We start from the raw sequence: 14,654 nt of genomic DNA on the forward strand, positions 1-14,654 counted from the left end.
TAGTTGAGAATCACTAAAGATGACCTATCTAGGCAGTGAGGGGGCTCTTAAAGTCAGTATCTTTAGATATTTCCTCTTGAGGTGATCATATTATCCACATATTATCATATTATCCACATATTATCAATTTCTCTTGCCTAAAGGAGAAAGTGGGGGAAGAGAGCAGGGAGCCTTCAATATACATGCATTCACTTACTCTCCTGATTGAAATACTTCACACCCACCTTCAGCTGTGCCTGGTGTTCCTTCATTTGGAAACCATCTGTTTTCCCATCTCTGGAACCTAAATCTCTAGACTTTGGCCAGAGCGCGGGAGGAACTATCAGCCAGTGATATGGAGTGGGGGAGGGGAGATCCAAAATTGTCCTGATCCTCAGCCTTCATTCAACCAGTCTTCTTTAATACAACATCCCAATTCCCTCCCCTTTCACAGGTGCCACTGATCCTTGAGTCTTTTGAGGATTCTGGAGTGCATATTGAATTTGTTTTTATCTTTACTTAATGTCAGTTGACAGTTTGGTCTTTCAAGTCTGCCAAGTCCATTACCATTTGTCTGCTTTCTACCCTCTAAAATTTAGTTCTCTGGTATCCTCTTTCATTCTCTGTCCTTGGGATTTATGCCACCCCCCAAAATATCATTAGTGTAGTTTATGTGGGTAGGTTGAAAACGGTAAAAATTAGGTATGTGTTTCATTCTGTCATCCTCAACTGGAGGCTTCAATTTCATATACTTTTGATAGTTTTGTTATGTTTGCAATGGGCACCAGACATTAACTATTACTTTGGAATGTGGCTGTCAGGAGGAAGGGGACAGATGTGGCCTTCATTTCCTTCCTACTCCTTCTCTTTCTTACCTACAATATTAGATTTCTATTTTTTAGAGATAATATAGATTTTGATACAGGGAGGAGGTATTCTAAATGATAGGAGAAATGGTGAGATTGATGGAGGATGTGGGAGATTAACCTAGCTAAAATTTGAAGTTCAGGTTGAAGGGTATGAGAAATACAAATATAATAAATAGATAAAGTGGGACCAGATTATGAAGCCTAAAATATTAGTTTGAAGAGATCAGACTGGATCCAGAAGGCAGTAAGGAAGCATTTTAGACTTTCTGTCTGAGAAGTGATTGCTGAAAGTAGGTTTGTAAAAATTAACAGCTCTGACAACAGATGGACAAGAATAGGGAATGAATAGAGGCAAAGGAGCTTTCTAGGAGACTAGGGCTGACATCCAGATAGGAGTGATAAGGTAGGAGGCTACAGTGGAGGGATGGGAATGGAAAGGACAGATTGAAAAGTCATTGACAAGGAGAATTTGATTGTATTTGTTGTGAGCCGCTGGTATAGAAGTTAAATAGATCACTGTCAAACCCATAGAATTTTACATTCATGGATGGCAGACCTAAAATGTGTTAAATACTACTTTAGTTGTGGCAGGAAATGTGCCCCCTAGAGTACCATGTGATTTAGTTATTGAGAAAAGATCCAATGAACACAACTCAAGGGAAATGGAGGCTATTGTAAATCCACAGAGTGGCCTGACTGGAATATAAGGATTCCTGATGAACAGACAACTCTTGCGGATCACAGAACTGGAAAGAAACTGAAACCCTTTCTCTATTTCACTTCTGCTTTTTCAGTGAACACATCAGGGGCTTTTACAAGGCCCACGTGGGGGCCCTTCCAGCCCCTGAGCCCCATATAACCTTTCTGGCTACATCTCTGCCAACAACTGCATCTTCCCTCTTGTCTCAGTTCAAATGCACCTCAGAGAATTAGGAGACAGCTCCACCTTTCAAGTCAGGGCACAAGTTGCACATATCCAAGCCACCGGCTGTGACAGAGGCTGGGTCAGGAAAAGAGTGGTTACACAGTGATGTCCACTCAGCAGCAGCGATGAATACAGCAGGAGAACCGACCTGCTCTAATGAAACAATTATTTTAATGAATCTGAATTGGAGCAGAAGCTGGAACCTTTTGGTGTCCAACCTTACCTCTTGAAGGTGCAGTCAGATCCAGAATCCCCTTGCTACCTCACAAAGCCATCACAGGAGGCAAAAGCGTGAAGACTGTGGGATTGGCGTTGTGTGCTTGTTCCATCTGTGTAAGTAGTTTGCACCTCAGACTAGCGACTCTTCCTACGAGTCATCTGGCCTTTCTGACAGCACCAGACAGCCTCCTCCAGGCCTCCTTATGTGGTGTTTATCAGTAAAGGGCACAGTTTGCTGGCCTCATTACATATCCCCACAGAAATCTGTCTGCTGCAGAGCTCCATGGAACTACAAGTTTTCCCAAAAGAACTCAACAATTTTTTGACATCTCTGTAGTTGTTCAAGATGAAAGATCAGTAAACTGTGGCCAACTGGCCAGTCACCTATGTTTGTATAGAAAGTTTTAGCCATTTGTTAACAGATTGTCTGTGGTCGATTTTGTGTTCAATGGCAGAGTGGCAAGCCTAAAATTTTTAGTGTCTATCCCTTTAAGAAAAAGTCTGCTGACCCCTATTCTAGATAGCTCTAGAAATGATCAGCATTTTTTCGATGACCTCAGGTTGATGTAAAAGATTAGTAGCTACTCAGGAGTGGGACCCTTCCTTCCCGTGCCATTTCTATTGTTTCCTAATTCCATAATCACTTTGTGGACTCAATTTTGGGCCAGAAGTTACTCAGAGTCTCAAAAGATTATCTTATTGGCATAAGCAAAAGCACATATTATTGTACATTGATGAATTAAACAAGTAATTTGATCTAGATCACTGTTTATAGTTTTACACACACACACACACACACACACACACACACACACACACACGTCTTTAGCCCGTTCTGGTTATTTACCCAAGGATTATGTTTTCTTGCTACATTCACTCAAAAATAATACTATGTGATTATTTCCTGCGTGATCTGGAATGTTGGGCCTTTCTCCAAATGCAGTCTTCTCATTTGTTTCCATAACATGGAGTTAACCTTTAGATGATGTGGTTGAGTTTCCTCAAACAGGGTATTAATTTTCACTCTCACAGCTGGAGAAACATAATCCTATTTCATGAGTTAGTGGACCAAAGAGCCTCCTACCTTCTCACACTATCCTCCTTTAAGAAAATAAATGTTAACCTGGTATCTTTAGGGATCATCTGCAATAAACCTATATTTTTAAGGGCCATTCCATACTCAGATGAGCATACTTAGCTAAGGCAGCCCACTTGGAACACATGAGTTTTAGCCAAGCAGTCAGTGATAAAAATACATTGCTGCAAAAGCTCTGATTTATCACTCTGGTGCCTCGTACATGGTTTGCCAACAAACTCTTCTTTGCCTGAAATATAGGATCTTTAAAGTCAGCTGCCAGTCTCTCTCCAAGAGGAGAGGGGGAGAGAGTTTACTGCTTTTGCCTTGTGAAGGAACCTCCACCCCCGTGTTCCTCCCCTAGGCTCCTGATTCAAACAGCACAAGTTGAGAAACAGGAAAATAGAATCTTCCTGCCTAGTCATGCAGCAGTTAGCTCTTTTGAATGAGAAAAATGTGTGTTCATAATTACCAAATTTGAAATGTATAGCCATCACTGCTTCTGGAAATTTGGGGCTGTTTCTGAGCCAGATGAGCTGCTCCCCTAGCCTCCTCCCCTGTAAGCGGCATCTAGCCGAAGCCCAGTCCGACCTGTCAAGCTCACCCTGCCCGCAGCGTCCTGGGGCCCCTCTCAGGTTCTACTTCCCACCCCACTCAGAAGCCTCCTTTGACACCTCAGCAAGAGACCACCTTTCGCTTGTCTTTCCTTTAAAAAAAAAAAAAAAAGATGTTATTTATTTATGAGACACACAGAGAGAGGCAGAGACAGGCAGAAGGAGAAGCAGGCAGGGAGCCTGATGCGGGACTCGATCCCAGATCCCAGGATTAGGACCTGAGCTGAAGGCAGACGCTCAACCACTGAGCCATCCAGGCATCCCTCACTTGTCGGTCCATGGACAACTCCCTCCCCCAACTAAACTATCAGGTCCTTCAGTCAAGAGGCCATGTCTTTTTCTGTTCAAAAAGAGACTTAGGTAAATTCACCAAGACCAAAGTGGGATTACTTACTTGTTCCCCAGCACACAGCTCAGCATAGAAAGTCAGTGCCTTTGAGTGAATGTGAGTGAAAGGACTTCAGATCTGCCTGAAGCAGGAACATCAGAGTTAGAAGAAGCCAATGGCCCCAGAGGCAGGAAAGTTCTAGAAAGGGTGTGAGTGAGAGAGCATCAAGGTGTGCAGCTGCTGCCGCTTTCTTCCTGGCTCCCCCGATACCCCAGTCTGACTGGCCGAGAGACCTCCATGTGCCACTGTGGAGTGCATCATTCACACCATCCTTAAAGAAGATCCCCTTGTATTTCAGTATCATGTCTAAGAGTCACTTAGCTCTGGATCCACACTGCAGAAAATGTGAAGCACCTATAGAAAAAGTACCCTGGTGCTGGAGATCTTATTTTAATTATTTCTATCAAAGTTCACTTTTTGCTCAGTATCTGATTTCATTTCAGGCTGACTTCCTCTCTTCAGGCACTGGACTCATGAAAGCTATATTAATTTATTTATGTGGTCGCATAATATCAGCAGATCCCTTTCCCCTCCTTCAGGCTGCTGGCCTAGCTCAAGGCTCTTATCTCAGAGGAGGGATGTGACAATAAGAGGCAGAGAAATAAGAGTGTCTTCCTGGCTTTTGGTTCTAGAAGCAGCCCTTAGGAGAAAGAAGGAAAAAAAAAATCCTAGCAGCCTAGATAAAATATTTGGAAGAAAATCTAACAGGAATAGAAAAAAAGGTTCCCTGTGCCTGAGTGGATGAAGTAAATTTCTGGGCAAATCCCAAGAGCAAACGTGTCAATGCTGTGTCCTTTATGTTACTCCACAGGTTCACCTAGGGAAGGTGGAACAATCCCAGATGTTTTTATGGGGCCTGGGAATAAAAAGGACATGATCCTCATACCCTCAGCAGAGCCTCAGGAAGGTTGCAAGACTTCAGAAAAGAAATGGGTACGTGGGGGTCCAAGGCTTGCAAAGTCTTCAAGGCCACAATGAGAAATGGAAGCACTTCTCCTTGTGCCTGAGAGGATACCACAGAAGTGGAGGGTGCTGGCGAACCAGAAGAGGTCATGAAACAGTATGGTTCAGTAGATACCAGTGGGGAAGGACGACATGGGAGTCAGGTTCCTTACTCCCTCTACTGCTTGCCCCACCCCACATCATTGTGTACCTTGGCACCTCATAAGGCCCTGCCAGAAACTAGACACAATCCCAGGGAAAGAAGAGATGAAATCTATAAGCGCACTCAGATTAAATTTCTGATAATGCCAAGAGATGGCAGCTAGAAATAAAAATTAGCTTATATTTCTTATAAATTTGTGGCCTAATTAATGTACCCACTGCTTATAGTTTATATACCCCCCAAAAAAACATTTCTCAGAGAGGAGCAGTGCTCAACTAACCACTTAAATGTCTTCCTAACAGGTTTTAAGGTTTTAGCAACCAAATTGTGAATATATTATCCACATATGCCTTCAAAGGAAAGGGTCTCTCCTAATGATAAGGTGTCCATATTCTCTGAACCAGATTCAATTCAAATGATCTGACAAGTGTGAAGGCTGCATTTCAACACCAAGAATTTTTTTTTCTTAAAGTTAAACATGAATCTAACTCTAATTTTAGTGTCAGCTGATTAAGAAACTATGTAACAAAAGGCTAAGATATATTTAGTAACATTGTAAGTTCATTTCTTTTATTCATTACAACATTTATGCATATTTGAGATGCAACCCATGTGGATGAGCACATTTTTCATTCAGTCTGCAGACAGAGCACATGCACATGGGTGTGCACATCCCTTGAGGTGATTCCACAGCTCCCAGGGGCCTGAGGTCCACAGGTTGGGACCTGCTGAGCCAGTGAATTTGAAATTGGTCTTATTTGGAAAACCCAATATGTATGATGGCAGTGTCTTGCAGAAATACCTCTTTTAGTATTCCAGTCTGTGGGCTCTGGCAGAAATAATAGTTTGCTGCAAAACAGATCACTCTTTTTTATTTGCAAAGTCTTCATACCAGCTGAATCACAGCTTGCTTTTCACTTCTCGTAACACCTTGCAACATCGCAAAATATTTGCTGGCGTTTGTGAAGGGCGGCTGCAGAATTAGTAAACTGAAAGGAGGCCTGCCTTTCCTCCCACCCTGTCAGCACCTTCTGTTCTAGCAGACCGAAAGGCAGCTTGAGAACTCTGATTGCTTCTCCAGATTAGGACAACTCTTGGCACTGTAGCCCGGAGCAAGAATGGAAGCAAAGGAAACGTTAGGGAGTTTTGCAGGTGCCGGTACAGAATATTGTCACTTTACAGAATCAAATTTATAAAATGACTCCATGAAGGTGCATTGCTATGGTAACCAGCCTTCTCAACTTTTAGATCTGTAAGTAAAGATGGTGTGGGCCATTTCTATTTGGGAGTATATAATCTGAGTTTAATGAATAACTACCCATGCTCGAACTCCTAGTCATCTAAGCTCATATAATGCTAAACTAGGAAGGAATCTTAGCAATTACCTGGTTCCACTTCCCAAGTTTATAGATGGGGCAGTGAGACCCAGAGAGGTGACACTACACAGCTAACATATGTTAGACCACAACCCATGTGGTCTCACCGAGTTGTCTAGTGCCCTTTTCTATATACCAGGCTGCCTTTCTGAATGGACTCCCCCAACTTCCACCCAACTTATCCACCCAAGTGGATAAGAGAAATACAGCCACAATTAGACATGGGACATCATCACTTCTTATTGAGATGACAAATAAAGTATTATCAATATGCCAGTGTCTAAGTAAGCATCTTTCTCCATCAGAGTTAATCAGAAAGTCCACATTCTGGCAACTTTGATTTACCGAGAATGATAGGTAGAAGGGCAATGGGGTGGGGGTGGGTAGGTATGGAGTGACCTGATGATCGAGTATTATGGTTCCATCATATAGCATACATGCATTACATCGAAATAATAAGGTAAACTTCCTTTACTAATTTGATTAAAAAAATACCCTTTAGGATTTTTCAAGGCCTTTTGAGCAATTCACATTGCACAAATACTTGCAAAGGTGCTTTGGATAAGAACTTTCTTTCTAGTTAGTGATTCACCAGGCCACAGAAAATTTAGCTACTAGGAATCTCCTTAGGTTCTTATAGAGAAGAACAGCAGAAGTTTAAGAATATTCAGTACCATTCTTTTAAGCAAATCAAAGTCCAAAATTAAAACTAAACCATGAAATTAAAGAGTGTTTCAGAGTATTACTTCATCTTAAAAGGACATATAAATACAAATACTTAGTCCCCCCAAAATCTTTAATGTGTGCGAATCATCTGGAAAGCTTGTTAAAAGGCAGATTCTGGTTCATGAGGTCTGAAGCCAGACCAGAGATTCTGCATGTCTAGCAAGCTCTCAGCTGGCGTCAAGCCTGCTGGTCCTTGGTCCACACCTTTTATAGAAACGGACCAGTTGACTAGCTGCCTATCTCCCAAAATGCATTTCCTGTGAAGGTCAACCCTGACTTTGAGAACTGTGACCACCCCAGTCACAGGAATCCTTTTGGCCTCTGAATGCCTAGTGCCCTTACTGTATATGTCTCCACGAGGCACTTGCGTACCGCAGTGTATTATGTCCCATGTGGGCGCGTCTTATATGTCCAATCAGATCATAACCCTGTGTGTGCAACACAGATGCTGAATGGAGAACTACTGATGGCTGGTTGATAAACTGAAGATTATTTCCTCCTTCCTCAGGACGCTACACCTAACCTACCCATGAGCTTAAGACTTAAATCAAACCTCTGGTCTAAGAAGCGTTGAGTCTGTTCTGTCTGTCATCTCCCCTCCCTGTAAGCTGACCTCTAAGAAACCAAAGGTTGTGTGGATAGTTCTGACTGGACATGTAAAACAACCAGCTGTGAGGACAAAAAGGGAGGTAAGGATGGATGCCTATCACAGTGGGAAGGCTGTTCACTGGTGCCATTAGGCTGCTGGAGGAGCAGCACTGGGGTACGCTGGAAAGAACACAGGCTTGGAGGCCAAACACACCCTGGCGCGGAGCCTTCTTCTGTCACCCACAAGCTGTGCATCTTTAGAAAAGTTACTTAAAATTACTGGGAATTTATTACTTCATCGGTAAAATGAGATACTCTCTCCTGTGGTTGTTGTCAGAACTGTAGAAAATTTGTCGTAAAATTGCCTGCCATGATGCTCAATGAAAGACAGATGTTAATCCAGCATCATTGCTTCCAATTTAAAATGGAAATTGAGTTTGTCACCCACCCTCCATGCGAGAAAGCCCGCTGGAGAGTTTACCAGCAGGGTGACATCGCCATCTAGTGGCGTATTGCTGCCTAACCCTCCTTCCAGGATTCGGTCTTCTCCCCCCCCCCCCCCAATACCCCAGTACCTTTGATGGTCATTTGATTCATTCATTCATTTCATTCAATTAATTGAACGCCCAGTGTGTGCCAGGCACCGATTTGGCTGCCAAATCTACAACAGTGAACAAGATAGACGCGGTCCCTGCCTTCAGGGAGTTCGTGACCAGATGGGGAAGATAGAAATTAAATTTTGAATTCAGATTGTAAAAAGTAGAATGAAGGAGTATAGGACCCTGTGACTTTGTAATACGGCTTCCCCAGGGAATCGCCATGGAAGGCAAAAAGAAGAAGCCAGCGAAGAGACCACATCAGGGACATTTCTCTGGGTGCCTCGACTCAGATTTAGGACCAGAATCCTGCCAATCCCGGGGTGGGGGGGGGGCTCCAGTCTCGAGCTGTGGTATCTTCCATCAGCCACTGAACACCCACCATCCCACTCCCTGCGAATCACTCTGCACACATGATCACCACGGATCTTCTCATGTGATCCTTTTACAGACAATATTCAGGGGGGTTAAGTAACTTGCACAAAGATATAAAATGACATGTCAAAGACAGGATCCACACCCAGTCTTTCTGCCTCCAAAGCCCACATCCTTTCTTCTACTCATGCGGTCTCCCTGATGCCAAGCCCAGTCTCTTTATTCTGCTGCTTGCTTTGGGCTGAAAGGAAATCATTAAGAGGAAGTGTTTGGGGAGAATGAAAACGCAGAGGGAAAATGAAATAATAGCTTGATGGGTCATGTGTGAAGGGCAGAGAGGAAACTGCTAGCTTATGTTCCATCAGTGTGCTTTAGAAAAGTAAACCTGAGAGATCTCCTCCATCCAGAAAACAAGATTTCCTAGTAATGTTCCTTATGCTCTTTGGATTTAAAATGTGATGCAGCTGCTGCTAAATTAAGATGCTTTGAGGGATCATTTGGAGAGGAGAGGTTATTCTCTGGATTTCTGGATATCTATGGATTACCCAGCAGCAAGAGCAAAGCTTCACTGGGTCAGAGAGTGGCTGCAGGCTTGTGCAGTGTGCAGGGTAACCAACCATCCTGGTTTGCCCAGGACTGAAAGGTTTCCCCTAGGACTTTCAGCTTTAAAGCTGAGGCATCCCTGGGAAAACTATGACCATTGGTCACCAGAGAAATGGGTCTGATATAGCCATGGAAGGTAGGCCAAGGCAGTTATTGAAACCTAGGGTCCAGTGGAAGCCTTGGTCATAGCCCAAGGCAGAAAAGGTGGGACAAAGGGCAAAGGGTGGTGTAGGACTCTCAGCAAGATACTCCTGTGCTGAGTCCCTGGGTTACTGGCCCAGAACTCCTGCTCCAGGACCTGGGAGTAGAACTGGTTGGCCTATGGTAGAGAACAGATATGACAGCAGAGTCAGGCTGGTCTGTGCCTCAGTTTCCTCATATGTAAAAATGGGATGGAAAACAGTACCTACCTCCTAAGACTGTATAGGAACTGTAAAGTGCTCAGAGCAGTGCCTGGCCTTTGAGAATACATGACCTGTCTCCACTGAATTCTCCAGAAGACAAGCTCACATGCAGCCCTGAATTTCCATAGCTCAGTTTCCCTGTCTTGGTAAAGTGGAAACCAAAAGCACTGCCAAACCTTTCAGAAGAAACAGAACAGGACACAACCAAAAAGAATATGGATAGTGGTTAGGAATTTGTACTATGAAATAAAATTACCTGGGTTATATCCAGCTCTGCCATTTAGATGGGCAGAGCTGGATATACTCAACAAACACGTATGGGCCAGGCACTATTCTGGGCACTTTATAGATAACAGGGCAGTTAATTCTCATAGCAGTCTTATCAGGTAGAAACTGATATTAATCCCATTTTACAGATGAACAGACTGAGGCACAGAGAGGTTATGGTTTGCTCAACTCACACAAGAAGCCAGAACCTTGGACTAGTTTTCTTGACATCTCTGTTCACCTCACTCCCCCAGAAAACCAGGGATAATAAACTATGGTACCTCCTTCATAAGGTTGTTATGCAGATTCAGCTCAATCAGCTATATAAAGCACTTATCAAAGCATCTAGAACATAGTTAGCATTCAATACTTAAACACAAAGTGCCTTACTACTTAATTAGGAGTGACAATACCTATATTATATGCCGTAATTATCAAAAATATAACTGGCAGTTGAAGAAAGTGGCCAAATGGTAAAGTAGTAAAAGTCTGGGGTAGAGCAAGGTACATACAATATCCTGAACTTAGGAACAGGAGGGAAGCCTAAAAGATCCTATTTGCATGACAGACCTTATAGGGAGAGGTGGTGAAAAGAACATTTTGGATTCACGATTGGTTCCTAAATTCCAGGCTTTACTTTCCTGAACTAAGAGAGACAGTAAGCAAGTCCTTGTCTCTGGGAAGAAGTCCTAGAAGCCCCAGATGGGAAAGCTGAGGTATCTGGAGAGGCCCACACCTGGGCCTGGGGTTTGGATGGCCAGGGAGACCTTATAAATAATGCCAACTTTTCTTGCCAAATGCCGTGGAAAGCCTGGGCAGGGTCATGGCTCCAGCCCATGTTCCAGATTTCTCTCATGACCATACCCCTGCTTGCCAGCCTGAAACCACTGTTGTCCTGGAATTACCTCCCTGGCTTCATCCTCTTCAACCCTCATTTTTGACTCACAGGACCCAGCCCTCTTCCTTCACCTGCTCTGTTTTTGATTCGTTCTGATTCCAGGGAAGACACAAGCCCATCAACCCCAAGTAGGGGGACCCTGAGGGCAAAAAGGACTGGCCAGGGACTGGTGAGGCAGGAGGAATATCTCTGATAAGAGATGTGGTGATATTGTGCACAAATAGCTCTGGAGTCCTGGCAAAGTCCTAGGAACTCACCCAGGTTCTTCATTAGAGGGAGTGTTAAACTTCACTTTGGAGACCTAGTAAGAGTTTTATGTAGCATCAGTGAGAGAACAAGAACTCTTGTCTAGGGTGAGTGCCAAAGACAGTAAACATCGAATGGACACGGGCTGTCCAGCCAAGTCACATTCATCTCTCTTTCTCCCACCTCCTAAAAAGTGATTGGAGCTGTGCTCTTGGGCTCAGGGAATTCTCAGCTGTGCTGCTTTGCCCCCAGATGGATCTTCTGTCTCTCTTGAGCTTTTTCACATAGACAGCTGGATTGGATGGTACCTGGTTTGCATTTCCATCTGTTTGCATTTCCCTGGTTGCTGCCCTCCTCAAATCACTGGCAAAAGATTGGCAAATTCTGTCTCTCACCATTGGGTGGATGCTAATCCCTGCCCTAGGCCAGTATCTCCGGCCCCTTGGCAGGGGAGTGCAGGGGGAAGGGTGTGTGTGTGCCGGATTTGGGTGATGGCTGCACAACCTTGGTGCCTGGCATTTCAACTCTGGCTTCTGGGGCCTTAGGTTGTGGGTAGGAAGCTGCAGAGTAGAGCCACCCTGTGGCAGAGAGGTGCACAACAATAGGGAGACTACCCAAGGTGATCTGTGGGAGGAAATGGGCATCTGGGGACCCTGCTGGTCAAAGGCTATGGCATCCTCTCTCACAAACTGATGTGTCTGGGGAGATGCAGCTAAAGTCACCACCTAGCTTCCTGCTAGGAAAGCTTCCAAGACTGGAATTGGGCTCCAATTGGGTTGAGGGGTGGGCCACCCACATTGTGCATTTGAGTCTGCATTCAGTGGTCCCCTGGTCCAATTTTGCTTAACAGTAACACATTCTTTTTCCACGAATGTTCTGTTTTGTTCTACAGATCCTACAGGAGATAGCATAATGATAAAACCTCTGTGCTTCCCACTGCTGCTACAAAAAGACCAGATTAAAATTTTATGACACTTTTGTTTTTGTTTTTTATGTATGCTGTATGTGAAAATATCTATTACGCAAATCAAGTAGTCTGCTTCCCATTGCCAAGCATCTCTGGCACAGGAGCTGTAAGAAGAAGTGTAATGAACATAAAACAGTTTTTAGAATCCCTAATTTGGTGGCTGGTAAAGGAAGCTGGCAAGCCCCTCTCTGCCAGTGCTGCCAAAGACTGTCTGTTGGGCATGTCCTTGCTCAGCTCACGATGCTGCAGAGGAGGGGAAGAGGTGGCTCTCCTTGGACTTCATCCCAAAGCAACCCCCACCTTTTTAACACTCCCATTCCTGTCCTGGGGAACTAACCAGTGTCCTGCTTGCTGCCCTCCAAGGATCTGTGGGCTGCTCAGTTGTCACTGGCCTCCTTACTTAATCCAATGCCTACAGATGGCATTCCAGTTCTAATCCTCACCAGAGAAGAGAGCAGGGTGGTCACTGTCATCTTCTCTTGTGGTCACTGTCATCTCCCTGACGCCTCTCCTACTTTAGCACATTTCTTCTTTTAACTGGGAAGAGAGGCCCTTCTGATCTTTCTGAATGGTTCAGCCCTTATTAAAAAAAAAAAAAAAAGACTTCTACAAACAATCATAAGAGAATATTATGAAAAACGATATGCCAACAAATTGGACAACCTGGAAGAAATGCATAAATTCCTAGAAACATATAAACTACCCAAAGCTAAAACAGGGAGAAATAGAAAAATTTTTACAGACAAATAAACAGCAAGGAATTTGAGTCAGGAAAAAAAAAAAAAACCTCCCACCAAACAAAAGTCCAGGACCAGATGGCTTTACAGGAAAATTCTACCAAATATTTAAAGAATTAATACTTATCCTTCTTAAACTACTCCAAAACAGAGAAGAGGAAGGAAAACTTCCAAATTCATTCTATGAGGCCAGCATTACTCTGATACCAAAACCAGATAAAGACTCCACTAAAGTAGGAAACTATAAGCAAATATCCCTGATGAACACAGATGCAAAAATTCTCAACAAAATACCAGCAAACTGAATTCAACAATATATATTTTTTAAAGCCTTTATTTATTTATTTGAGAGAGAGAGAAAAAAAAATTAACAGTGGGGATGGGCAGCTGGAGAAAAAGAGGGAAGCAGACTACCTGCAGAGCAGGAAGCTGGATCAATCCCTGGACCCTGTGATCATGACCTGAGCCAAAGGCAGATACCTAACTGACTAAGTCACCCAGGTGCCCCAAATTCAACAAATATTAAAAATATCATTCCACGATTAAGTGGGATTTATTCCTGGTTTGCAAGGGTTCAATATTCGCAAATCAGTCAATGGGATACATCACATCAGTAAGAGAAAGGATGAGAACCATATGATCATTTCAATAGATACAGAAAAAGCATTTGACAAAGTACAACATCAATTCATGATAAAAACCTTCAACAAAGTAGGTTTAGAGGGAGCATATCTCAACATAATAAAGCCCACTTATGAAAAACCCATAGCTAACATCATCCTTACAGGGGAAAAACTGAGAGTTTTTCCTCTAAGATCAGGAACAAGACAAGGATGTCTACTCTCATCACTCTTATTCAACACAGTGCTGGAAGTCCTAGTCATAGCATTCAGACAATAAAAAGAAATAAAAGGAATCCATATCAATAAAGAAGTAAAACTTTCACTATTTGCAGAAAAAATGCTATTCTATGTAGAAAACATGCAAGACTCCACCAAAAAGCTGCTAAAACTGATTAATGAATTCAGTAAAGTCACATACAGGGGCACCCGGTGGGTCAGTTGGTTAAGTGGCAGAGTATTGGTTTTGGCTCAGGTCATGATCTCATGCTCTTGAGATCAAGCCCAGAGTCTATCTCCATGCTCAACCGGGAGTCTGCTTGAAGATTTTCTCCCTCTACCCCTCCCCACACTCTCTCTCTCTCTCAAATAAGTAAATCTTTTTTTTTAAGTCAAAGGATACAAAATCAATGTACAGAAATCTGTTGCATTTCTACACACCAATAATGAAGCAGCAGAAAGAGAAATTAAGTAAACGATCCCATTTACAACTGCACCAAAAATAGTAAGATACCCAGGGAAAAAACCTAACCAAAGGTTGAAAGCCTATACTCTGAAAACTATAGAACATTGATGAAAGAAATTGATGATGACATAAAGGAAAGACATTCCATGCTCATGGATCAGAAGAACAAATATTGTTAAAATGTCTATAGCTACACAAAACAATTCACAGATTTAATGCAATCCATATCAAAATACCAACAGCATTTTTCACAGAGCTAGAACGAACAATCCTAAAACTTGTATGGAACCACAAAAGACCGCAAGTAGCCAAAGCAATCTTGAAAAAGAAAAGCAAAACTGGAGGCATCAAAATTCTGGGCTTCAAGTTATACTACAAAGTGTAGTGATCAA

General features: G+C 43.1%; 2 long non-coding RNA genes across 2 annotated transcripts; one reads left to right on the forward strand and one right to left on the reverse strand.

The window, feature by feature from the left end:
• The first annotated feature begins 4,874 nt into the window (after positions 1-4,874).
• On the forward strand, positions 4,875-12,231 carry LOC106559415. The gene is made up of 3 exons (XR_005365874.1): positions 4,875-5,002; positions 7,785-7,965; positions 12,146-12,231. It is a non-coding gene; the product is annotated as an uncharacterized LOC106559415 (long non-coding RNA).
• Positions 5,740-14,298, reverse strand: LOC111097738. Its single transcript, XR_005365873.1, has 3 exons — positions 14,238-14,298; positions 12,664-12,799; positions 5,740-6,274 (listed from the first exon to the last, which is right to left on the reverse strand). It is a non-coding gene; the product is annotated as an uncharacterized LOC111097738 (long non-coding RNA).
• Between the last annotated feature and the right edge of the window lie 356 nt (positions 14,299-14,654).

The sequence above is a fragment of the Canis lupus genome, chromosome 10 (assembly GCF_011100685.1).
Source record: "Canis lupus familiaris isolate Mischka breed German Shepherd chromosome 10, alternate assembly UU_Cfam_GSD_1.0, whole genome shotgun sequence".
Taxonomy (NCBI): domain Eukaryota; kingdom Metazoa; phylum Chordata; class Mammalia; order Carnivora; family Canidae; genus Canis; species Canis lupus.